We start from the raw sequence: 25,603 nt of genomic DNA on the forward strand, positions 1-25,603 counted from the left end.
GGCTTCTTTTCTTGTCTGTTTTACTAAAGAAACTGGCTGGGAGAGATTAATTAACATTTTAATGGTCAAATCAAAATTCTAACCCAGCTCCTTGTGTCTCTTTGGCCAAGTTCTGGCCACTCTAATACTTCCCAGATACTCAGCTAGCCTATGATTGAGCAAACACACTAATGATGTTTTCAAACACTTAAAGTTATCTGCACAACAGGCACCTCCTTAGCTTCAAATTATAGCAGCCTCCCTAGCAGTAAAAGCCATCTTAAGTTTCAGGTGGTCGTTTCAGTATGCCCAGAATGATGATGCTCACTTTAACATAGCTTTTGTAATAATCACTGCTGAACCAAGGCTGTACAGAACCCTGTCAAAACAGGTCTTGATTTACATGAAGCTGAGCACTGACTTTCTTCCCTCCTTCTCTTGACTTGAACTCTTGCATCCAGACTGATGGTATCCAGACCAAGGCTGAATGTGCAGTGCCTGACAATGCTCCTGAGAGCTTGCTGGATCTGACTCAGACACAGCAGAAAGGAGTCCGCACCTGCTTTCAAAGTGGCTTCCACATAGTTGGCAGCTTTGTCTTCTCCCTCAGCGTTCTTTGTTTTCCTCCCCTTGAGACTTATCTTTGAATGTATGTAACACCAGTAATGTGCTGCTGGAGGAAAAGTCTTTTCCATTGCTTCCTGTTGGTTAACTGGTAGCCAGACCTCATCAACTAATTTCCCTTATCAGAGAGGTCATCTTTCTGAAAGCAGTGGACCCTTACATCATTTGACAGTCAAAAGATGGGACATCCCCATCTTTCCTACAGAGCATATGATTTTTTTCAACCCCAGTCTATTTTCAAGAGAGCTGATAAAAGAGCTTCCCTCAGAGTCTCTGTATGAAATCTACTACTCTGAAGCTGTTGAGAAATGTCTCACCAAGTGGAACTGGTGAACTGATTATCTCTTTTATTTGCTTCTCTAAGTCATACCCAGGCACACATGAACCACTGGTTCCAAGTCAGCGCTTGCTTGATGTCCCTAACTTAATCAACAAGAACTTCAGGTACTCCAATAGATGCTAGAAAGTGTCTTATGCCAGAGCCAAATATAGAGCCTTTAGGTCTTCCAAAGAGAAAATGAGAAGAGCAAGGAGTCAAAAGACTAACTCCAGTTTAACTTCTGTTCTACAACTGACTAATAACCCATGCCACTTTCTTATCCATTTTTCCCAACTGGAAGATGAGTGTTTTACACTCAGATATTCTCAAAAATTGTCCTGTTCACTAGAAATAATAAGAAAATGTATGTGATGTTAATATTTATAATTTGACTCAATATACACAATAATTTGGGTTATTTCACATTCTATTTCCATGCTAAGTTTTCGTAACTCAATGTATATTTATACTGATAATATCTTCAAGTTTACACTAGGCATATGTCAATAGTTCCATATGGCCACATTTGATTAAAGGCTAGTGCAGTGGACAGTACTATCCCAAAATCTTCTCTGCTGATTTTTTTTCTACTTTGCCATAATCCTTTATTTGAAACTCTCAAAATCAGATGCATAATTCTGAATATTTCATTTTTTAAAAAAAATCAATGCAATTCTCTTCAAGGGATGGAGTCTGGAGCACCATGCTATGATCAAACAAATTTTTTATAACAACGAGTATGGCAGTATACACAAAGTGAAATAAAGATAATAGATAGCATCCAGGTCAGTTACAGAAAAATTCCTGTTTTGAAGGTTTTGCTTTTGAAATTATAGGATTGTGGAGCTGCACCCTGAAAACTGTGTGAGCTTAGCTTTAGTGTTCTCTTAGTTGTTCTGTCAGTCAAATTTTGGCCCAACCATGCAATTGTCCAGTTGCTGGCCATGGACATGGTATAGTGGCTGAGTCTTCACTCTTATTTTGAATATCAGTAGGGACAGTAATCTCCAGCAAGTTATAAAGTGTAATCCATTGGGCCCAGACTTAGAACTGCCAAATAAAATGCAGGACACCTGATTAAATTTGAATTTCAGAAAAATAGCAAGCAAAATTTTAGTGGAACTATGTCCTGTGAAGTATTTGAATTTTGGACAAAGTTTATCCAAAAACCAACTTTGGGTGCTCTGTACTTTACCTGCTTTCTCTGGTAACCCTTCCTCCGTGGCAAAAATTGCTTCAGCAAACAGACGATTGCTTCTTCTGAAGCTAGCCAAGGAGGGGTGAGAAGACTTTCTCATCCTGCACACATTTGTCCAAATAAACTGTATGCAGCAGCTGGAGGGTTAAGAAGAATGGAAATCTGTGTGTTTTAATTCCAGAACCGTAAAAATCAAGAATGACAAGGAATTCAGTTCAAGTGTGGCATTTGCAATCCTCACATGACCAGAGGTCATTGCCTGAGGAAACCTAATGAGCCAAAGGCTAACCTAACCAAATTCTTAATTAACATTCTTAAACCCCTTATGAATCTTGTCAGGTCATGAGTCACAAACCAATCATGTAGCCCCTGATTTGGGAGCTTCTTACTCTTTGCAAAGAACTCCAAAAAAAACCAAGGAGGATGACTTTGGAATAACCTTGGTGTGTTTGTTTATTTGTTAATGAAGGGTGGGGAAAGTGGGTATGTGTTAAGAACATACACAGTTCCCTCTCTAAATGCCTTTGCCATAAGAAACATCTGGCTCAGTCCAGCACAGGGAGGGAGGCCCCAAAGAAGGCTTCAACTGCCATGAGCAGCATTTTTCCCAGTGCAGGCTTCGGAGATGGGTGCTGACATGTTTCAGAGGGTCAGCAGAAGCAGGGGACAAATTTGACAGGCTAAGGAAAAGGCAGCTGCTGGGTCACTCAGTTAGCAGAGTCTACTCAGGGGTCCAAGAACCTGAGTGCCAGCCTTTGTGCTGATGCAGTAATGATAAGGTGGCGGCGGCAGCCTGACAGAGGAACTGTCCCAGATGAAAGTAACAGGATATGACAAACAGTTGGATGCTGTGACCAAAATAAGTTGCCATAAAGGACATTATTGAAACAAGTGGTGAAATGTGAATAAAAGTCATTTTTTTTTCAGTAATTTTGTCACTGTTAAAATTCTTGATCATAGTTGTACTGCACTTATATAAGAAATGCCTTGGTTCCTAGCTTTTAGGTGCACAGTAAAAGATTTTAAATGGGGTGGCTGGAGGGTTCATAACAAAACAGTGCTGTCACACATGCACAGAGAAATATGGCAAAAGTTCACTACTGGTAAATCTGTATAAAGGGTGCCGAAGTTTACTGTGCTATTCTCGTAACTTTTCTGAAATAACATTTTTAAATTGGAAAACAAAATTCTGGCAACCAACACTATCCAAAACCAGATGTTCAAAGAAATATGGTAGGGTGTTAACCAACTTAGGGGAACTTTGAGTCTCTCTCTGTACTTTAACCTCACCGACTCTCAGTCTCAGGGAGGGGCATAGCGGTAAGAGCCCCAAATCAGAGTCCACTAGGCTTGGTGTCAGTCAGGTCCTGCAGTACCTTAGCTGTTTAATCTAAAGGAGGCTCAGTTTTCTAATTTGAAAGCAGGAGTACTATCACTTACCTCACAGCCTTGCTGTTAAGGTTGGAGGTGATATTTGCAAAGCATTCAGTTGAATGACATGAGATATGTACCACTCTCCCCAATTAAATAGATCCATGTTTCCCTAGAAAGACTGTGGCTTGTTACCTCAAGAGTCTTTTATTCTCCTAGGCACAAGGAACAGCATTCTGTCACCAAAGCTGTGAGCTTGAAGCCCAGGCTGGGCCTTGTTTAAACCCTATAATTGTGAGTCCCAGTGGAAAACCTCTGCACTTAGTGGCTCTCTGAGGTCTCTGGATGTGATTGGTTTCCTAGCAGGCATAAATCACTACAGGCAAAACCATCACAAGCCCTTATGTTTTTGAAATCTAGAATGTTTTTGAAAACCTTTTCTTCCACACAGCATGAGAAGATAGATCATGTGGTCGGCTCAAGGGTTTGAAAAGAATGAATGAACTCCGACTTTAGCCTTGCGAGATGACCTCACAAGACATGAGAGGCAGAAATAGGAAAAAAAATTCTGTCTGAAGCTACCAGTGAATGGCAGTGACACTAAAATAGAAGGCAGATGTCTTCATTTAGAATGCCGACCCTGCCATTTAGAGCTCATGATTTTAAAACAAGCTACTTTGAGCCTCTTGCATTATTTTTGAAATGGGAATTGGCAGATCAATCAAATAAGATAAGACAGAGAGGCATGAGGTAAACTGTAGGGACTGAAGCCGTGTAACATGAATCCTGGTTGCTTGTACTCACAGTGTAGCTGTCACCTGAGATAGCTGGAAATGTGGCCTCTCAGGCCTCACCCAGGCCTGCAGTCAGACTCTGCACTGAATTGTGTTCCCATGGCATTCACACAATCACACAATCCTACATCAAAATCCAAGAGGCTCTGAGGTCAGACACACCCCTGAGTTGATTCCTAAGTGATTCCTTTCAAGAAGCCTGCCCAAGCTTCCTTAGCACTAGGCCTTCGGAATGACCTGGGTCTGCTTTAGAGACTGTTCCTCTCTGATAGGCTTAGAAAACACTCTTCAGCTTGGTATTTCAATACATAGATGAACTCGATCATCAGAAAAATTCCAGATGATACCAAAGAGGGACCCGAATCTGGCCATAATTGAACAACCTGCCCATGTTACACTATTTTACGTTTCCATTTAATCAACATAAATTTTATTTTTTATTTCCCTACTCATTACAAATGTAAGGATACATTTACTGTTCCCATCTCCATGCCTGTTTGTTGTTATTTGTTTTGCTACAGGGGATCAAACTCATGACCGTGCCCTTGCCAGGAAGGCACTTGTGGAAATCCCCAGCCTTCCATGCCTTTTTTAAACAGTGAAGTACAGTGCAGCCTTATTTGTATAGTGAAAAATGGGGCAAACCAAAATGCCCATGGAAGGAGGAAAGGGTTAATAAAAACAATTCAAGGGAACACTATGCAGCAAAAGGTTAAAAGGAGCAAAGTTTATCAATATTAACATGAGCCAAGCATTTAGCTCAGTAGCACAAGCACTTGCCTGGCAAGCACAAGGTCGTGAGTTCAATCCCTGATACCAAAAGAAAAAAATATATATATACACATATATATATGTATATATACATATATGTATGTATATACATAAACATGAAACATTTTCCAAAAGATACAGATAAAAATACTCAGTAAGGACACATAAGTAAATATCAGTGGTTTTTTTCTACCAACAAAATTGGTGAGGAAGATAGGAAAAGTAACAGAAGCTTCTGTCTTTTCTGTATTGTTTGAATTTTTATCATTAAAAGTAGTTATTTGTGCAATTATAAAATTTAAAGATGGTTTTTGTAAAGAGCAAAGTGGTGATGGTTTGTATTCACATGCAAATAAACAAAAGGTGAACAGAAAAATTATTTCTTTCTCAGATTAATAATCCAACATTCTCTGTGTGGAAGTGTATTAATCTTTCTGACCACTAGTTGGTAGGAAATATAACACAATAAAGATTTGAGGAAATAAAATCCACATATTCCAACTTGTATAAGAACTACCCAGAAACCTCTGTATTTCAGGTCCTAATTATACTCTCATTTCAAATTCATCCTTAGAGCTGGTTCTGAGAAGTGATAGATTTCTCATGTACTCTGCAACTTAATTACAATTAACTCCTTACAGTTTAATTATTGGAAAATGCTGCTTTTTTAGAATCTGACCAACCAGAAAGCTTCACATAATCAGGAGCTCTCTTTCTATAGTCTGCTTGTTGAAAGTGGAGACAGATAAGACTGAAACCAGGGAACTCTTCCAAAAAATATATTTCAAACTGTCACAGGGTCAGGACAGATAAAGCTTAATTTCTTACACCTTCAACAATTATAGTACTGTCTGCTGATAACTTTTATGTTTATAATGATAGCAGTGAGACACTGCAAGTTCCTAATGTGACTTCAGAAATTTCAAAGGAAGATAAAATTATGAGTAATATCTGAATTTGCATTCTCTGTTTTTGAAAATTTAAATCCATATGCCTTGTATCTGGTGCCTTCGGGGTATGCAGGAATCTCAGCATCTCAGAAGAAGGAGAACAGACCCATGCATAGTGTCTCCATAGCACTGTGGGCAGACAATTTCAGGTGGTGATCACCACATGTGCCCAGTGGCTCCTGTACGGGCAGGTCAATTCTAGAGCATTCTGACAGGAGACTTTAGGCCAGTGGAAGCTGTGTAGTGCTCAGGGATTAGAAGAGGTGCCTCTGTGCCCCATAGCTAGCCATTCTTTCCCATCTTCCCATTTGTGTCTTCTTGGACAAGTCACAGGTGCCTGTCTACAACAGGCAGCAAGTTGCACCCTACAAAGCACACCCTGCTGTGCCTAACCCTGCCTAGTTCTGTTTTCAGAATCTGACCAACCAGAAAGCGTCACATAATCAGGAACTTTCCTCTATAGTCTGCTTTCTGAAAGTGAGACAGATAAGACTGAAACCAGGGAACTCTTCCAAAAAATATATTTCAAGATCCATGGGCAAGTTGGAATGATTCTTGGCACTCTAGAGATAACCCTTTCCTCCACTCTCCCACTGTTGAGAGTCTAAGAGTTCCCAGAGCCCTTATGAGCATTCGCATGCTTATAGCAAAGACCGTTCATTCAAGGAGCCATGGCTTATAGCTTCCAGTCCATGTCGCTGTCCTACCTCTCTCAAGGAAACTGATATCTAAGCACCAGTGACAGATGCTCCTTGTTCCCTCCGTCTATTCTCAGATGGCTGTCTTCCTACTCAGTGGTATATTGTCCCCTTCTTATAGAACAGAAATTGCTTCCTTCAATTCCAGCATCCTGAAAAGTCACAGCCAACACATATCTAAAAATGGTGAAGCCCAGCACCAACGGCTATTGCAGCCATTGGCTGCCTAGTAACTGACCAGCTATTTTAATTTCTTTCAAAAAAAAAAAAAAAAGGCTTTCATAGGTTCTTCTCATATTGGGTTTTTTTGGTTTTTGATTTTTGTGTTGGTACCAGGGAGCAAACTCACAATCCTGCACTTGCCAAGCAGGCACCTGTGCTGCTGAGCTGTGCCCCTGGCCCCTCATATTGTTTTCCAGTCATTTTTCAGTACTTTTGATCAAATCACTCCAAATTAATGATAGTACCCTAACTATTCAAGCCAAGAATGATTCAGAGTCTTCCTTTGCTGCTAGTTTGTATAAGAATATTTCACTTTGTCAGAATTTAATTCTTGTTTTGTCTTCTAATTCACTAATAACTGAGTTAATAACATCTATTCCATGCTTTGAGGGGTTTTTTTCACTTTAGCAAATATATATTCACCAATATTTCTAATTGACATTTTTTATTTATTCGTACCTCATTTTGCAGTCTTTGATTCATAATTTCTTTCTGTTCAACTGGAAGATATTACTTCATTTATCTTCGAGGATTCTAAACATTTATTTTAAAATCTTGGACTGTCCCATAAAATACTTTTCATGTAGAGCAGTGCTGTCCAATAGAACTTTTTAAAATGACAGATATTACAATCTGCATTGTGTTATGAAGGCCACTAGTCATTGAAACTATTGAGTGCTTGTATTTCATTTGAATTTTATGAATTTTTATTTAAATTTAAATAATCCATGTAGCCAGTGCCTACTCCATTGGTTAACACAGACCTAGAATAAATTATTTAAATGACTCCTGATTTTTGCTTTTAGCATTAAATTTCCTTAGCATTAACACTTTAAACACTTAGCATTAAGTGTTCTTTAATTTTAATATACAGGCTCATTTCAAGTGAAAAGGGGTGTGTGTGTGTGTGTGTGTGTGTGTGTGTGTGTGTTCTCCTCTCTTTATTTTGTGAGTTGCTGTATTCTCCACTGAGAAACAAGTCGAGAATCTGAATTTAAAGTGATATGGTGAAGCTTCTGTTTCAGAGAGATTTTGTGAATATTGAACCTATAGGTGGCTTGCTTTGATTCCTGATCAGACTTGTGTCTTTGTTGGTTTTCCTCCCTAGACTTTCTTCTTGCTAACAGCTGTAGTCCCAAGAATGGCTAGCAATGACACATTCTTTTTTTAGAATTTTATTTTATAGAGAATAAAACTAAGCACAATAAAACAGAATAAAGGCAATCAAACAACACAGTATAAGTGACACAGGATTTCAGAACAAGATAATAGGAAATCAAAAGTGGTTACCATAATGCCTCTTGTCCTCAAAATAACTCCCCATACTTTCAGACATAGTAAAATCAAACAAAACAGAAACAGAATAGAACCAATAAAAACAAAAGAATGAATGCAATATAGGATTTCACAATAGTAAATCCAAAATGGCTACCATAATATATCTTGTTATTTTCAAGATAGCTGCCCATGCCATCAGATACAACAAAATCAAGAAAGATAAAACAGAATAAAACCCAAGCAAACAAAACAATGAGAATGACAAAGGATTTCAACACAAGATAATAAGGAATTAACAATGGCTACCACCTTCAGAAGGAGAGCCCTCATAGAGGCTACACTGCATATTGCTATCCTCTGAATAGATGATCAGACTACCAGCTTTAGACCTGCAAAGTCAGTGAAACACTAAACACTACAAGCATTAAGTTGTATTTTACTTCCTTAGCTATCATCACAGCCTGTGTTTCTCTGGATCAGCTGGTTGCTTACCAGGAGCTAGGGAGAGGAACGTTGGCTCTTCTTGTCTCTCCGCCCATGTGCCAGAAGGGGCTGGTGTCTGGCTCTCCCCAAGTCAGCTGGCACATGATGCTGACTCATAGGAAGTCTCAGCTTCTTGACATCTTGCTGTCCTCCCCTGCAGTCTGCAAATGGGAGAGGTCCAGTGTTTGGCTCTCTCCAAGTCAGCCAGGCACAGCCAGTGACACATTCTTACACTCAGCTTTCATATGCATAAGAGCCTTGCTGAGTCTGAAACTTCAAGCAATGAGCACAATTCCAGTCTCCTAACTCCCAGGGATGATTTTATCACTTTTCTTCCTGCCAGAGCTGGGTACCATCACTAGATACCATTGCGATAAGACTGAGCATGCCTGCTGGCCTGTGGCTTCAGCCCATCTCCTTACTATACCTCTCTGTCCCAATTCCGGCCCATGTACATGTTTATCTTGTTTGAATCCACCTATGTCTTTGCAGCTTTCGGTGTGTATTGTAACTGGCACTATTCTTGGGATGGGAGTGGAGATTCATTAAGATATGAACTTATAGAGCTATCTTTTTATTTAAATTTAAATAATCCATGTAGCCAGTGCCTACTCCATTGGTTAACACAGACCTAGAATAAATTATTTAAATGACTCCTGATTTTTGCTTTTAGCATTAAATTTCCTTAGCATTAACACTTTAAACACTTAGCATTAAGTGTTCTTTAATTTTAATATACAGGCTCATTTCAGTCTCCTGAAAGACTGACTCTAATGTCATTCCCCAGTATTTGGCCTCACATATGAAAAAATACAGTAACTTCTTTTTAAACACTTGTTAAGTAAATATATAAAATATCAAACCTGAAAACAAACATGGAATCCCAGGTGTTTTTAATAAACCTCTTCTATAGTGTCTTATTGGGATGACATAAAGTTATAAAGCTGTTTCCTACTGTGTTACACAGTCCCCTAGAAATAGGGAAAGCCCATAATTTATTATCAAAAACCAAATACTTTTCAGAGTAAGACAGAATATTCTCAATAATTAACCCAGAACAACAACTTTAAACTGAAACTGTTCCAAACAAATCAGAATAAATGGCAACATGTCCTGTGCCCAAGTTGGGTTTTAACTACATGAGATTCCCACATACAGCAAAATGTCTTTCTCTTTTTATTCATGTCTATGTTGCTGTTTCAGGGGCTGAACCACAGAAGTGATGTTGTACACACTTTGTCTAGCTATGTCTGACTCATGTTTCCATTTCCTCCAAAAAATCAGTCTTAAAAAAAAAAAAAAAAAAAAAAAACTTAGTACCCAAAGTAGGAAACTCAGAGATTACTTTTCTCTCCCTCTCAGGTACCTCCCCAAAACCAGAAATCTGTTTTATACTACGCTGTTAACAAAACCGCATGATTCCTCCTGTGTATCCTCCTGAATATTACCTATAACTCTAGGTTCCTCTTTAAGAAATCCATCATTTCACTGGTCTTCTCCAGGGAGCTATAACTCTGACAACCCTTGGTTGATCCATCTCATTGGCCATTTAGCAGTACACTGGTCATTATTCCTCATGACTAGTTGGGTCTAATTCTAGAAGTGTCAGTTACTCTCTGGTGCTACAAAAGAGTGTGCTGTGCCTGGTGTTCCAGTTATTGACCCTGTATATGGTTCACTAGAAGGGAGAGAGAGAGAGAGAGAGAGAGAGAGAGAGAGAGAGAGAGGTTTATAAAGTAGGCAGACAGCAGGTGCCCAGGGTGGAAGCATTGCAAAGGGCCATCTGCATGCTGGAGATAGAGGATCCAGGGGAAAGTTGAAGGCCTGGAGCTGACTGCAGAGTCCAATATGAGTTCTTCTCAGAAAGCCAAAGTGTCTGCATTGGAAGGCTGAAGAGTCTACACTGGAAATCTGAGGGAAATGGAGACCAACACCCAAAGGCACTTGTGAAGAAGACTAGAGCTCCTCCAGAGAGGCAAAAGGGGAAACTTCCTTCTTCGTTTCCTTTTCATTGCATCCAGACTACAAGACCACTGGTTGGTGCCACCCACCTCCAGAGTGGGCCTCCTTCTCCACCTTGTGATTTACAAGTCAGTCATCCCAACATACCCAGAACTGTGCTCCATTAATATGATAGATGTTTCTTCATACATTCAAGTTGACAGCACAATTTATCATAACCGCTGTGTAGCAGACCACCCTAAAACTTGGCAGTTTAGAAAACAACCATTTTACTCTGTCTCTTAATTTAATAGAGCTGGGGTAGGACGCACTCATGCTTCCTCTACTCCTGTGGTATTACCTAAGAATACTTGGCTATATTCAGCTGGCAGATGGGCTGTGCTGGCTGGAGGTTCCAGAATGGCTTCACTCACATACCTGGTGTCTTTGCAGATGGTGGGAAGACAGCTCACTAGGACTGCCCATCATCTGCTTCACCTGCTTGCAGTCTCTTCTGCACATGGTCTCAGGGCAGTGGATTTTCTTACATAGCAGACCAGAGCCCCAGAGAGGCTCCTAAGACAGCCAAGCAGAAGCTGCAGAGCTTTTTATGATGCCGCCTCAGAAGTCACTTTTATTGTGTTCTGTTGGTCTAGAAAGTCATAAGGCCAGCACAGATTTGAGAGGGAAGGAAATTAGGCACCACCTTTCAATGGAAGCAGTAGCAAAGAGTTTGCAGTAATCCCTAATTTATCATAGCTGGCTTTTTAACAGAAGTGAAAGGTACTCCCAAATGTAATCCACGTTTCCAACTGTATCAGCCTCGGGCTACTTAGCAGCAGAGAGAGCAGATGTGAAATCTTTGGCACACTGGCCACCAAATGGCCCTGAGCTTGCTTTATATCAAGTGAACACTCAGGTAAATTTTGTCACAAAATCTCAGTATCATAATTTTTAACACTTTTCTTACCAGGATAACAAAAGGTAGACCCAATATCAGTAGGATGAGATTGACTTTTGTATAGTCTCTGCTGTGTTTCTCTCACTTTTTTTTTTTTTTTTTTTGGATGTGCATCTAATTAGGAGCCACATTTGAGTGGTCTGTTTCCACGTCCAGCAGTTGAGTACTGTGTTCTGTTTTGCTTTAAAATGGGAAGGAAGCACAGCTCGATGGTAGAGCACTTTCCTGGATGAGTGAGGCCCAGTTTCTCTCACAACTGAGAACAAGAAGAAGAAGAAGCAGGAAAGTGGGACAAGTAAGAGGCACAAAGCCTCTCAGTGTCCTGCTGGAATTGAGTGTGACTGGCAGCCAGGTTCATGGTGTGTTTAATAACTGATCTGCTCTAGAAGATTTTACGTAGTGAGGTTCAGGAGTTCCTGAGCAGATCACTGATAAAGACGTGGATTAAATTCTCCCCAAACCTCATTTATAAAGCCTTTTAAAAATTAATCAAAGCTGACTGTATCTGTGGGCATGAATGACCTCAATCAATTATTGAAATTAACCTAGTAAAAATCATTTAAACAAAGCTCTGTGGGGTACAAGTAGATAATACCGTATTGTGTGAGAACTTACTCCCTGAACAAGCTATTGATAAATGTGACTTTATTGAATCCCCACCCTCTGTAAGTTATCACACAGGTTAATAAAGTTACTTCTAGCCAGTGTATTCTGTTTTCCAGAATATTTTCCTTTGCTTTTTTGTATGCACTTGGTAGTCTTCTTTAGGACAAGCTACATAGAAGTTATATAATGTTGATGGACAGATGATTACAAAAATGAATGCTACAGAGAAGATATGTTGAAAAAACTTCAAAACAACTTCCCTGTCTAAGATACACTCATCACCTAAAAGAAGTAGATGTTTGCTTTAGGTAGTTCAGTTGTAAGTTTTGCCCTGAGACTAAATGAAACTCAAAGAATTTTAGTTAAGGCTTCTCTGAGATCAGTAAGTCAAACATTCTCTAAATATATAGACTGATCATTTCTTAACTTTGTCCAACAATCCTAGTTGCTTAGGTTCGAGAGCAAAAGATTCAGGACGGCTGAGTGGAGCTGTTTGCTGCTGTGGCATGGCAGTCAGAGGAGTGTTTACCATTCCATCGTCATCCCACACTCACGAGGGGCCTAGGCTGGTTCAGGAAGATGAACTCAGAGACTGTAAGACAGGAACAGTACAAGCAACATTTTAATCAAGCCCCAGGAGGAAAGGGAGAATTATATGAAATACTTAATAGAAAATAGCAATTGTGTTTTGCTCCATGTTGGCTTCATGCCTGAACAACTGCATAAATTAGCAACTGTGCCACAGATACAAACACAGAGCAATCTCTGAAAGGCTGGACCTCCTGCCCCAAATTCATCTTTCCTAACTCTTCCAAAATTGTGCTGTAACAGATAAAGCAACATTTTGATACATGTAAGAAAAACACTGCTGATTCCAAAAGTAATAGAAACACACTCTTCAGATTTCTGCATACCCAAAGAATATTTTTACCCACAACAAAGAAAGCAGACTAAATTTTATATAGCTTGTCTGTTTATTTAAAGTGAAATAACTGATGCCATTTGAAAGTCATGTATTATCTAAGATGGGTGAATTGAAGCTTCTTGCGGAAAGAATCCTTGCCAAAATACCATCAGTTCTCTATATCCACAGGTGGCTTCAACCAACCTTGGTTGAAATATGAAATATTTTCTGAAAATATTTCAGAAAAAAATTTGTATACTGAATGTGTACAGACTTTTTTCTTGTCACTATTAGCTAAACAATAGAGGATAACTTTATATGATAGTTACATTGTATTAGATATAAATAATCCAGGAATGCTGTAAAGTATCAGAAGGATGTGTGTATGTTATATGCAAATACAGTGGTGTATTGGTTCACGAACTTGATTTCTTCCACAATTCTGAAAAAGAAGGCCATATTTATGCTCATACAGGAAAGATGGCCAGCTGTCATGATCATCACCTGATGCAGAGTTCATAAATCAAAATTTTACCAAACACTTGTTTACAAACTGAGTTATTCACAAACAAAAGTGTTTGTGAACCAAGGTACCACTGTACTATGCCAATTTACATAATCCTTGGGTTTTGGTTTGGGGGAGACGGTCCAGCAGCGAGTCCTCCACGACACTGAGGATGAACTGTACCATGGTGGTGTGCACACTGCTGGTGATGTGTACGGGAGCCACACCTATTCTGTGTGGTCACGGATGCTTTGTATTGGGGAAAGTGAATATGAAATACATCACCTTCCACCTGCGTAAGGAAGCATCCCTGGAGAAGAGGCACTGTTTTCACAGAGGACCCAGTGCTTCAGGATGCTCCACACTGTGCCAAATGCCTTACATATGTGAACTCCTATGATTCTCAGAGAAAGCTCAGAGAAATACTTACAGTTTACATATACAAATGTTTACAGTGCTTTTACATATTGCATGTTTACATATTTTACATAGGGTGTATGTCTCTATTGCATAGTTAAAATATACAGGGATATGATTGAGGCAAGTTTGGCTATGACTTAATGGCTCAGGGGCTTAGTGATGAGGTTCATTGTTTTAATTATGAGTACTTTTATATATATTTGAAATTTCCCCTAAAGTAAAAGCAAAATAAAAACTGATGTAAGTACTGTTAGTTTCTCTTTCTTATATTGTGGAAACTCACCCAGCTCCAAAGGGTATGCATTCAGCTGCCACACCAATGACTCTGAAACTGTACCAAGGCTCTGAGAACACAGCTGTGGGCTGTGTGTGATGCTACAGGGCATTCTAGATTGTGCACAGAGTGCATCAAATAGACCTCAGTCAGACACCACATAAACTACTAGCAGAAATCCACAGGTTCCATGTGAATCACACTGCTTGCCTTGTGGTAGCTTCATGTCTTTGGGGAGGTAGGTTTTCAGCCACATGTGTATAAAAGCAAGCCCCAAGTGAAAAATCAGTGTGAAACCAAACCAAGAGTCGTGGTATCATGTCTGATGCTTAGCTATAAGAAGTGCAATGTGGATCAGTGCACTTAGCACATTACAAAATAATTACAAAAGTAGAATTAAAACGTTTACCTTAATTTATATGTATTTGTCAAATCACTACTAAATTGCTAGGATATAAATTTGTCTTAAGTTTCTTTGCACTTAACTAAGGGGCCTGTGAATCAAGTGTTTGGTATACTAAAACACAAAACTTCTGAATATCTGGCCAGAACATTAAAAGCAAGACACACTCATTGGCTCATCCTTATGTGTTCAGCCCTTACTGTTATAGACATCGTGCTACCCGAGGTACAGAAGTGATCAAGGCAGATCAGATCCTGTTTCAAGGTGGCTGCTGCTGAGGGACAGACAATAGACGCAATGAACAGTGCACATGCCTTATGCTGGATTGTGATAAGGTTTAAGAAGTAAGCAAAGGGAGTCTAGCAGGACAGGAATTGGAGTAGGGGTGTGTGTTACCTTTCCATTGCTGTGACAAAACGCCTGATGTAATGAACTTACAAAGAAAGGAACATTTTATTTTGACTCAGCTTCAGAAGTTTCAGTCCCTGATCTGTTAGCTACATTGCCTTTGTTGGTACAGGGCATCAGGGCGGGCAGCCTGTGGCAGAACAGAGCTACTCATCTCATGACAAGTTGGAAGCAGAGAACAACAGGAAGGGGCAGGGCCCACAAGGCCCTACCTGCTAGAGTGCCACCCCCCGCCAGCATGCCGTCAGCCACCAGCCCTTTACCACATGAGCCACATCAGGCAGGTAGGAGGTGAAGTTTTAGACAAAATGGTTAAAATCCAAAACAAAGGACTGAAAAAGAAAGGGGCAAGGGAACTAGTGGTCACTCAGCTATTTCTTAATGGGAAAAAATTCAGAAACAGAACCTGGAAGTTAAATTATATAACAAATACAAATTTGATGAGGCGTGGCCTGCAGCATATAATGACTAGAAAAGCAAAGGAAAAACAGTACATAACTTGTTTCACTTTATTCTGTGGAACCTGAGCTTAGAAGATAAAGGGACAGAGCTAGATAAACTCCCCACCTCCATGTTGTACCTCAGTTACAATGGGAAATGGAGGAAAGCCAACAGAGTTTATGCAAATAAGCCATGCTATCAGGAGTTGATGCTAAATGACGGGAGGAAAGAAGGTCTTAACTGGACTCCACACTGCATCAACTCCAGCTGCTCCCACAATAACAACTGAGTAGTATTTTGCTTCTGTGTGGGATAATTTATCAAAAGGGAAGCAGAGGGCTATGAGTTTGGGGGTTTGTTTTGTTTGTTCATTTGTTTTTTTAACTGAACCATGTGTATTATACAAACACCAGTACTCAAAATGTTAATAGCCATTAGAAGTATCAGTAAAACCAAGCAGCGGGTTGCTTTCCTTCTGGTACCCTTGAAAAGCCTTGTAAGTGGAAATATCAGAAGGTGAATTTAAATTGCCACCTCTGATTTTTTTTTTTTTAATGAGATAGCTACAACTTTCACAGATTTCCTGGAGCTGTGGATTTTCCCTGATACTCACCCAAGAAAAAATTAGAGAGTATGAGGGTTATCAACACCTCAGCTTGTTTGTTGTCTTGCTTCTGTGTCATAATGAAGCCATCAAACTCAGAGCTTCTACCGCAGCTCAGAGACAGGGTCCTCACGAGACCCGGAGCTGTGTCTGTCTGGGCTTTTCCTTTCTGTCTTGGTCTTTCCTGGCTCTGTCTCTCAGCAAGGTGCTTGCTTAGATTATCACCATACCATCTCCTGCCTTTCCAAAAAAATCCTCAGCATTAATGCTACTGTAAATCCTCTGTTGAGTCATTCAGCAGAGCAGGATCTGCAGTAGTGTCCAGTCCTGAATGTCCATCTGAATTTCCCAAGTTTCTGAACAGCAACAGAAATCATTAGTGTCCATGAAAGTGTGTCAGAAAACACTTGGTGCAATGCTTAAAAAGTGACTAGGAGTTTACCAGACTAGAAAAGGGAAGATTATAGTCCTTTTACATGTGGGATATAATATGAACAAAGGTGAGGGTGGCAAGTTCAAGGAAATACAGATTTATAGACTCCTCCTCAAAGGCACTTGAGTGAAGAAGTTTTATAAGTTTGTGTTCTTAAGATTTCTTGAAGTTTGTACTGCTGAGTGCCCTGAACAGCTGTTGTTTCAGCCTTATGGGATGGTGAATCCTTGCCCAATCCTCATTAGTCCCAGCCTCAGGGTCTGGGTTGGTCTCAGGCTTCTCTTTGATCCTACTGCCCTAGATTGTCCCTTGCTTTGGCACAGATGGCCATCAGAAGGAAAACAACATAGCTGGATTTTGGAACTAAGCCACTTAAAAAGCTCAAGCAGGAGCAGCTCAGTCCCAAATACCCTGCAGTTCACTATGGGTTTGCATGGTTTTGTTTTTACCCTGCATATTATGGGAATCCTGGGAAGAGTTTTCATGTAGTTTTTTTTTTTTTTTCCAAGTATCTGTCCCATACTTTACAGCATCAAGGTCCTCTCCTCCTCTTCTCAGAATGTTGCCCTAGTCACAACTCCTTGCTGTGGAATTCTGTACTTAGCATCAGTTTGATGATGCAGAACTTTGTGGAGTGCTCTAATCAGTAGCACCTGGCTTCCAATTCTTGTTTCTTGCTTAAAATAAGTCAAATACTTGGAAAAATGCAACATTTGCTAGGTTTGTTTCCCTTCCTATAAAACAGGTATGAGAGTATGCTTTACTTTATGCAGATGGAAATAATGAATGAGATCTTATGTGAATAGTGCTTTGAGAAAAAGTATTATATACTACAAGCATAGTGTTTTGTAAGAACAATAGGAAACAGAACTTTGCATAATTTAACCTTGTAAGGCCAAGTTGCTTTTTCTGAGACATAAAGAGCAATTAGTCTGCCAGTAGTGACCTTTTAAGACATCTTAACTTAGAGGCAGAGTTTACATCTGTCCATCTACTATTCATTGAAGGATTCAACCTTCAACTTTCTTCAGCAATGAGACCACAGATGAAATCATTCATAACTTCTTTTGGGCTTCTCCCTTTGAATTTAGCCCTGCCCTCCCTGAAACCCTTTATGGTACTCCTTAGGGGCAAAACCTTTCTTTGTATCTGTTGCCAAGCTTAACACAGGGCCTGGCACATAGGAAGTCTTTGAAAAACGTTGGTTAGTAAATGCACAAGTTTGGAGACCATCCAACAGCAAGTGCGTATACTTCAGGCCAAATATTAGCATAATACACACTCCCAGATTGGAATGGATCTTGAGGACTCGTCTTGCCAACTTCCTGCCTTCAGTTAGAACCAGCTTTCAAGCAAATTAGGATCCTTTATTTTTAGTTCCTTCCTGAGAAGGTTGTTGAATGGTTTCGCTAGCTAACCCATCAAGCCTGAGCATCTTTTGTATAGCTGGAGATCATTTTCTCATTTCCTGCTTAAATGGAACAGGAGGAGAGCATGCCCACATCTTGGTTATAGTTGTTTTCTACATAATTATTCTTCTTGTGTCACCATGTTCTGGTCTGGTTCAGGTTGGAAGCAGGGCCCTTCACCTCAATTACAGCAAAAGAACTAAGAGATTATCAGCTTGAATTTTAGAATTGCTTCCAACAGCAGGTGGCAACATGGAAATCAGATTCTGTACAGTATGAAGATAAGCCACAGATTGGGATGCTGCCATCCTCTGCCAAAGATAGACCAGAGCAGTATGCAGAAAGTCTTATATTTGTCATGTTTGAATATTAACTTCCCACACTTTGGAATGTTTGCTCCTCTGTGCCTTATTTGATACGCTTTGAGTGAATTTCATTTACTAGAAACCTTTTTGTTTAATAAGCATTTATATTTCTCCTCTTTTTAAAATTCTGGCCAGGTGTGGTTGCACATGCCTATAATTCCAACACTTGGGAGGCCGAGACAGGAGGGTCACTGTGAATTTGAGGCCATCCTGGGCTACAAAGTGAGTTCAAAACTATCTTGAACTGCATGGCAAAACCCTGTCTCAAAAAGACAAAAACAAATAAATAAGTAATTAATTAAAATGTGGGGCATCTTGAAGCAGATGAAAATCACTACTATTAAACTTAAGGAAGAAAAAGTTTATTGTGTATTGAGAATGTTTCTTAGGACCATTTGATTCTAATAACAACATGGCTTTAAAATTCTTTGAACATCTAATCAGAATGTGGAAATGAAACAAAGCCACTGTTTTTGTGTTGTTTGTTGCTTTGTATTTAAGTTTAAAAAAAAAAACTCTAAGTTTAAAAAAAAAACACACACACACTTTATGTCACAGAGCCATCACCCATGATGATTCATCTCAGGATGTTCTCCTCAAATATAATTATCTTCAGGCAATTTAATTGAAATACCTGAATAAGTATATGAGTTCTAGAGATGAGAGATTTGCTTCCTATGATCATTTGCTTATCTGCGGAAAGGCAGAATCAACCTAATTCCCAAGTAGCAATGCTGAGGTATATTTTTATCATTTGCTTGATGATTTTTTAAAACTTTTATCACTATTAATGGGGAAATGAATTAAATCTTAACGCTCATCAACTTTTATTAAATGGCTGCTACTGAAACAGGCAAATCCAGGAAATAGTAGGGCAGCCCACTTCCTTTAGCACGGTTGGCTCATTCACAGTTGTAACCGTTTCAGGTTTAGGAGCTCTCAGGTCTGTATCTGTACTCTTTCCTGAGGAATTTTCAAATAAAGAAATGGATATGTGCACCATTTCAATTTAATGAGAACAGAACTAGCCTACTAATATATATTCCTTATCAGAATCAAACTCAGTAGCCCTAGGAGTGTTACTATAGGCAAAAGCTTTTGAGCTATATCTGTCGAGCAAATTGGAGCTTGTATCCAACCACTGATTCATAAAGTAGCCCCTCAGTGCTAGATTTTTTTTTTTTTTGGTAACAAGTATGATAAAATGATGAGCTTAACTAAAACTTGAAAAGCGAAAACCATATATTATTAAATATATGTTTAGTAGGTTCTTTTCTGATGTTTGTTTCCTTTAAAGAACAAGTTTAGAGATGGGTCTAGGCATCTACAGTTTTTGTTGCATAAATTAATTTGTCCAGGACCTTGAGAATGTGGCGCTGAGCTCTGGGAGAGCAGCTTCTCTAGAAGGAGGCACAGAGCAGGTAGCAGTATGAGAGCTAAGCTCTGGTCGTTCTTCCTGCAGCGTGGTCTCGTCGTGTTACTGTGGGCCCCTTAGGTAATTGCTTGGCTCCTGGTCTCCATATCTGTAAATGGAGATAATGATCCCACATACTGACCTGGAAAGATATGAGCATGAAATGAAATAGCTTGAGAGCATTTTGCGAAACATAAAGCCCGAAGTCAGCATCAACCATTATTACTACTGATATCTAGAAAAACTGCTTTACTTTTTTGAATGAGAAATAGAGTGTCCTGCTAAGCTACCCCACTCTGCCTTGTCTATTACATGTAATTAAAAGCCAGAGGTAATGACCTTGGCTGAGCACCACCATCTTCACGTCTGGGCCCCTAAGGAGGAGAATACCATGTGATACACAGTTCACCAAGGCCTCTGAATCAAAACACATCGCAGCCCACAGAGGAAGGCGAGGCTTCTTTAGAGGAAAAATTTCTCTTTCTAAAGTAAAAGCACTAAACAGAGAGTGAATACTGAGAAGGACTGTTATACATTTTTACCTAATCCTGCCTAATCCTGCCAAAATTTATGGTCTTATCATCATTCCTGCTGTTCCTAGCATGTCTAATACATGGATGCACCCTTAATGGTTCTTAACAAAAACCACTTTTCTTGATTTTCTCTTAGATTTTTCTAAAGAATTTTAGTAAATATTAAAAGTGGATTAAAGGGCTGGGGATTTAGCTCAGCGGCATAAGCGCCTGCCTTGCAAGCAGGCAGTCATGAGTTCGATCCCTGGTACCAATAAAAACGAAAAAGACAAAAAAAAAAAAAAAAAGAAAAGAAAAGAAAAAAGTGGGTTAAATAACTAAGCTAAAGTAATAAAAGATATTAAAGTTCTCAAAGTGATAGAATTAGGATTTAAATCTCAGAGTATCTTCCTCCAAAATCTTTGCTTTTTTTTAGTTCATTTAAGTATATAATAGCAATTTCATCATTTAAGCAGAAATTAGACAGAAACATAAGCACAGAGCAAATTAGTGAGAACTCTGTTAGATATTTTTCTCTCATTGCTGAGACAAAATACCCAGACACTCAAAGGAGAAAATATTTATTTAGTTCACAGTTTGTAGAGGGTTCAGTCCATAGTTGACTGGCTTTGAGGCAGGGTAGCCTGACAGAGAAGAGTTCATGGGGCCAGAGGGTAGCAGAGTAGACAAGGGCCTCAACAGCATCTTTCTGCTCCTTTTATCTCATCCAGACTAGCAAGATTAGGGCAGTGCTAAACCGATCAGTGGACCGATTTAGTAATCACACACCCTTAATCTCAGCATTGCACCATGAATCAGTCACATCCTCTAGATGCAGCTGCCTCTGAAAAAGCCCACCCATGACCACATGAGGCTTTGAGGGGACATTTAAACACAGCCATAACAAACTCTCATGGGAATTTGTGTCCATGTACAAAGAAATCACATGTTTCTGCATGATTCCACAATAAAAAATACCAAGTAGCCAGGATAAGCAAGAAATATCATGCAAGTATTAAATTATTGATAACAGATTGGTAGACTACAAAAAACCGTACTAAAATAGTTTAATGTTTTTCATTGGACTTACTGAGTCTCCAAATCTGATCCCACCCCTCGTGGGGGGAAGGACATGTTAAAGGAGCATGCCTGAGCCAAAGTGGCCCATTAATAAAAGGGCTAGTGGGGCAGGACAGGGGTGATTCAGGGTCATTGCTGGACAGAGGGGCAGCAAGGTGGCACAGAAAGGTCAGGACAGACCTGGCAGGAGTACCCAGGATGACTGTCAGAAAAATCTGAACGCAAAGTGTGATGAGCTGATTCAAAATTACATTACTGATGCATACATTTTTCTCATTAGATAGAAAAATAAGGAGGAGGAACAGATGAGACTGTGCCCCCCAGGGATGTCATCTGTCCTCACTTTTTGGGGGAAGAGCAGCGTCTAGTCCTCAGGTATCTGTTCAACACCATAGGACAAGGACCAAGTCTGAGGTTAAATTCTCAGATTCTCTGAAGAAGGTCAGAACAATATTAGGCTAGCAGTGGCTTTTTCTTAAATGCATGCAGATCCGCTAATAATGCTCATTAGGCTTATTGTTCACTCGAATTTAATTTAGAGTGTTTCGTTTGTCTCCCTGCTGATGTTTCCAGGACAGATGTGTGCATGGCTCAGGCATACTTCCCTCTGCCCGAGACAGATGTCAGGATATTAGACCACGCTGGAACAGTGCCAGCATGTTTATTTGTGACAGAGGATTGCCATCCTCCTTTCTCTCAACTGGAGTTTTCATTGTTATAGCTAAAATGAGTGCCAGCTAAGAAAAAGAGAAGCAGAGATTTTCAGGGAAGTAGGACAAATAGTGGGAAGGTAGAGAAAAAATAGGAAGTGACAAAGAGTTTAAAAAATATATATGACAGGCTTTAGACCAGTCATTTCCTCCTACTGAAAATAATGCAGCTAATTTCTGATTCCTGTGAATAATAGGAATTCACTTTGGGGGCAAGAAGAAATTAAAAATGCAGAATTCTAGGCCCCACCCCAAACTGCTTCCATGGACCTTGTTTTAGCTGCTTAGGTTACTCTGGCCCAGTCCTACCAGTACGAGGCTCCATTTTCTTTTTATTCATAAGACCAAAGAAAGGAGGCAGAAAGCAGAAAGATGGACTGTATGAAGACAGCACATACTCCTCTATTCATGTGATTCTTTATCTGAGAGGGAAGCGGCCCTCCAGAGGGAGGCTGCTCCAGACAGATCAGAGGAAATGCCTGCAGAGGGTGTTGGTATGGACATTACTGATTTCTTTATTGGACTTATTTGTGTCACTGTGTGTGCCCAGCTCCCTGACAAACCAGAGGATTTCATCCCCACCTTGTTTAAATGTGTTGATCTCTTTGATCTCTTTTCCTCTGGCCATCTACCCTGCCCTGATAGTCCACGTCACTGTTAAGGCAGAGCCCAGGAGGGACGGAAGGGCCAGCCCTCTGATTTCAGTGCCCTCTTCCTGACTCTGGCTGCTAGAACATCTGTCTCCCTCTCTCCCTCTTCAAGGGTGCTCATGTGAAGAGATTTTGGTTAACTCTTGGGTAAATCAGACAACTCTCTAAGCTCAGCTGGAAGGACCAGGTGACTCTTCCCAATCAAAGACACAAGAAGAATGTTGCCTCTTACCCCTCCCATCAGCCCTCTCCACGCCCCACAAAACTTTGAAATTTACAACAATTATTTTTAAAAATCTGGAAAACAGAATATCCCCTCAATCTCAGAACAGCTAGTGACATTTTATCCAATCCTTCATTCAATTTCCACATTTATATTTCACATAGAATACTTAGGATTTCCAAGGAAATTTTTATTTTATATGCATTTTCCTTGTTACTGTATAGCCTTGATAATAGCTATAAAATTTAATCAAATACTTAAATAAAATCCAGATACTTAAACAGAACTTCCTGTGTATCAAGCACATAAAATATTAAATATATACTCATTTGGCCCTCATGATTTTTATAAATCTAAACTCGTTTTATGCCCCTAGCCACCCTGTTACGGCCATGTTCCAGATAAAGAAATCAAGTCTCAGGAAGGTTAAATAACCGGCCCAAGGACTGCTATCTTATTGCCCACGATTTTCATCCTTTTGGATTTTTTCTGCAGGTTAGGTTTCCAAAAGAACTGCCTACCCTGCAAGGGAAAAGGACACTTCCTATGAGTTTATTACTGCTTAATCATAACCAGGAACTCAAGGAACAGTAAGGGGAAATGATGAAGTGCACAGTGTAGTGAAGATGCTAGGCTGATGTCTCGCAGGTTTCTGGTGCTCTTTATATACCTCCTGGTTGGTCTGGTAGTCATAAAGCCACTGTTTAACAGAAGCAGCTAAATATTTTTTATTTATGTCAGCACAGAAATAAAAACAGAATAACTCCTCAGTGGCAAATTAACCAGCCAGCCAGTGAGTTTAGTCATTTTTATTCAACCTGCATGTTTTGAGTCCTAAAGACAGAAGTTTGTTTGGAAACCACTACCTGTTTTCCAGAATTTCTGTATAGGTGGGGGTGGGATTGGCAGTCCTTCTGTCTTGACATCCACCATGTTTGCATAACTCAGGTTTTTCTTTCTGTGGCATGTTTGTTTAGAGGATGGACTGACATAGAGTAACTCGTGAACATTATATTCCTGATGCCCATTGGTCCATTACTGTATCCATCAAGCCATGCTTAAGATTTTTGAATGACTTTGGGAGTACCAAAACCACTAGTGGCTTTAGTGGCTGATTCAGTGTTTCTTTGCTTTGCCTCATACATTGATCAGGCTCTCTGTTCTTTGTCAAGGGTGGTAGCACAATATCAAAAACCAAAGATGGTTTCCATTTGGGAAAGCCAGGCCATGTATCTCTTCAGCTCAAGAAACACATGTCTGACAGATACTTTTTCTCCTAGATCATCCCAGTTTTAACAACCACACATCCGTTCTTCATTTTCCCCAATTATAAATGCCATTATCATAACCCATTAGCACATTTTATTAAAACTGTCTTTGCATCTCACAGAAGTGATGAATCTGAAAACCAAGATGAAAAAGGTGGAATGTCGGAGTAAAAAGATAATAGGAATAGCTGATTTCTCCTCTGAAGTAGTCAGGGAAATGGTAATGAGCCAAAGAATCTTCAATGCAGTGTATTAATGGCGTAGTTAGAATATCTCACGGAGCCACACCTCCCTTTGCTCAGTAGCTGACAGTATCATTTATCAAGACATTGAAAGCCTTCAATGTTTGTTCAAAAAAGCAAGAATTATTTTGAAGGGGAGAGGGAGTGATATTGATTTTGACTACATTTTAAGAATATGAAACAACAAAATAAATAAAACCTAAAACTAAGAGGTTAATGTCTAGGGTCGGTTTATGGTACACCATCCTGGCATGATTGTGGGCATCTATAATCCCAGCACTCAGGAGGCTGACGCAGGAAGATGGCTGCAAGTTCGAGGCCAGCCTGGAATGCAAAGTGAGTTCAAGGCCAGCCTGAACTGCCTAGCAAAACCCTGTCTCAAAAGCAAACTGAAAAATAAAAACAAAAAATGACAAATATTTACAGTATACCTAGTAGTGTAGCCTGGCTCCCTACAACCAGTTTTGGAGCAACTGAGTCCTAGGCAGAGAGGAAAACTGAAGATGTGTTCCAAAGAATCGGCTTTGCCATCCTTACCCTTGTCTATTGACTCTAGATAAATTGGGTAAGGGTCCTGTTTCTAAAATGTGCTTGGAATCCGTTTTAATCAGATATGGTGTGTTGGCTTTCTCACTGCTGACACACAGTACCTGACACGCATGACCTGAAGGAGAGGCTTACTTTAGCTCATTATTTTCAGAGGATTCAAGCTGTGCTTGACTGTCTCAAGGCAGGAACATCATGGTGGAAAGACTTGGCAAGAGAAAGCCGCTCTCTTCATGGCATTCAGGAGGCAGAGAGAGAAAAAGGAGGAGCTGGCAAGGGAGATGTACCCGCCAGAGGTATGGCCCTGGTCACACTCCCCTCCATCTACCCCCTACTCCCTAACAGTGCATTTAGCCAGGATTCATCGTGGGTTAATCCACCAGTGAACGTGGCACCCCACCTCTGAACACATGAGGCTTGGTGACATTCCAGATCTAACCTACAGTGAATGATAAGATATGCAGACAGGAAAGCTGCTGCCATGGAGGATGAAAGTTACACTCATGGATCCTTAGAAACAGGAAGTGCCACACATCACACATGTGGCCACAAGCCATGCAGGGCCACGTGCGGAGCATCAGGATCATTCAGAAAGCA

At 40.0% G+C, this 25,603-nt stretch overlaps 1 protein-coding gene and 1 pseudogene across 7 annotated transcripts in view; both read left to right on the plus strand.

The window, feature by feature from the left end:
- Window positions 1-25,603, plus strand: part of Tmem108 (transmembrane protein 108) — a 322,687-nt gene that overhangs the window by 227,070 nt on the left and 70,014 nt on the right. The gene's annotated exons all lie outside the window — the stretch shown is intronic.
- LOC134476095 (high mobility group nucleosome-binding domain-containing protein 3-like) overlaps window positions 1-25,603 on the plus strand; it is a 110,293-nt pseudogene that overhangs the window by 58,109 nt on the left and 26,581 nt on the right.

The sequence above is a fragment of the Cavia porcellus genome, unplaced genomic scaffold (genome assembly GCF_034190915.1).
Source record: "Cavia porcellus strain 051 isolate PalLab524CR breed Dunkin Hartley unplaced genomic scaffold, mCavPor4.1 scaffold_5, whole genome shotgun sequence".
NCBI lineage: Eukaryota > Metazoa > Chordata > Mammalia > Rodentia > Caviidae > Cavia > Cavia porcellus.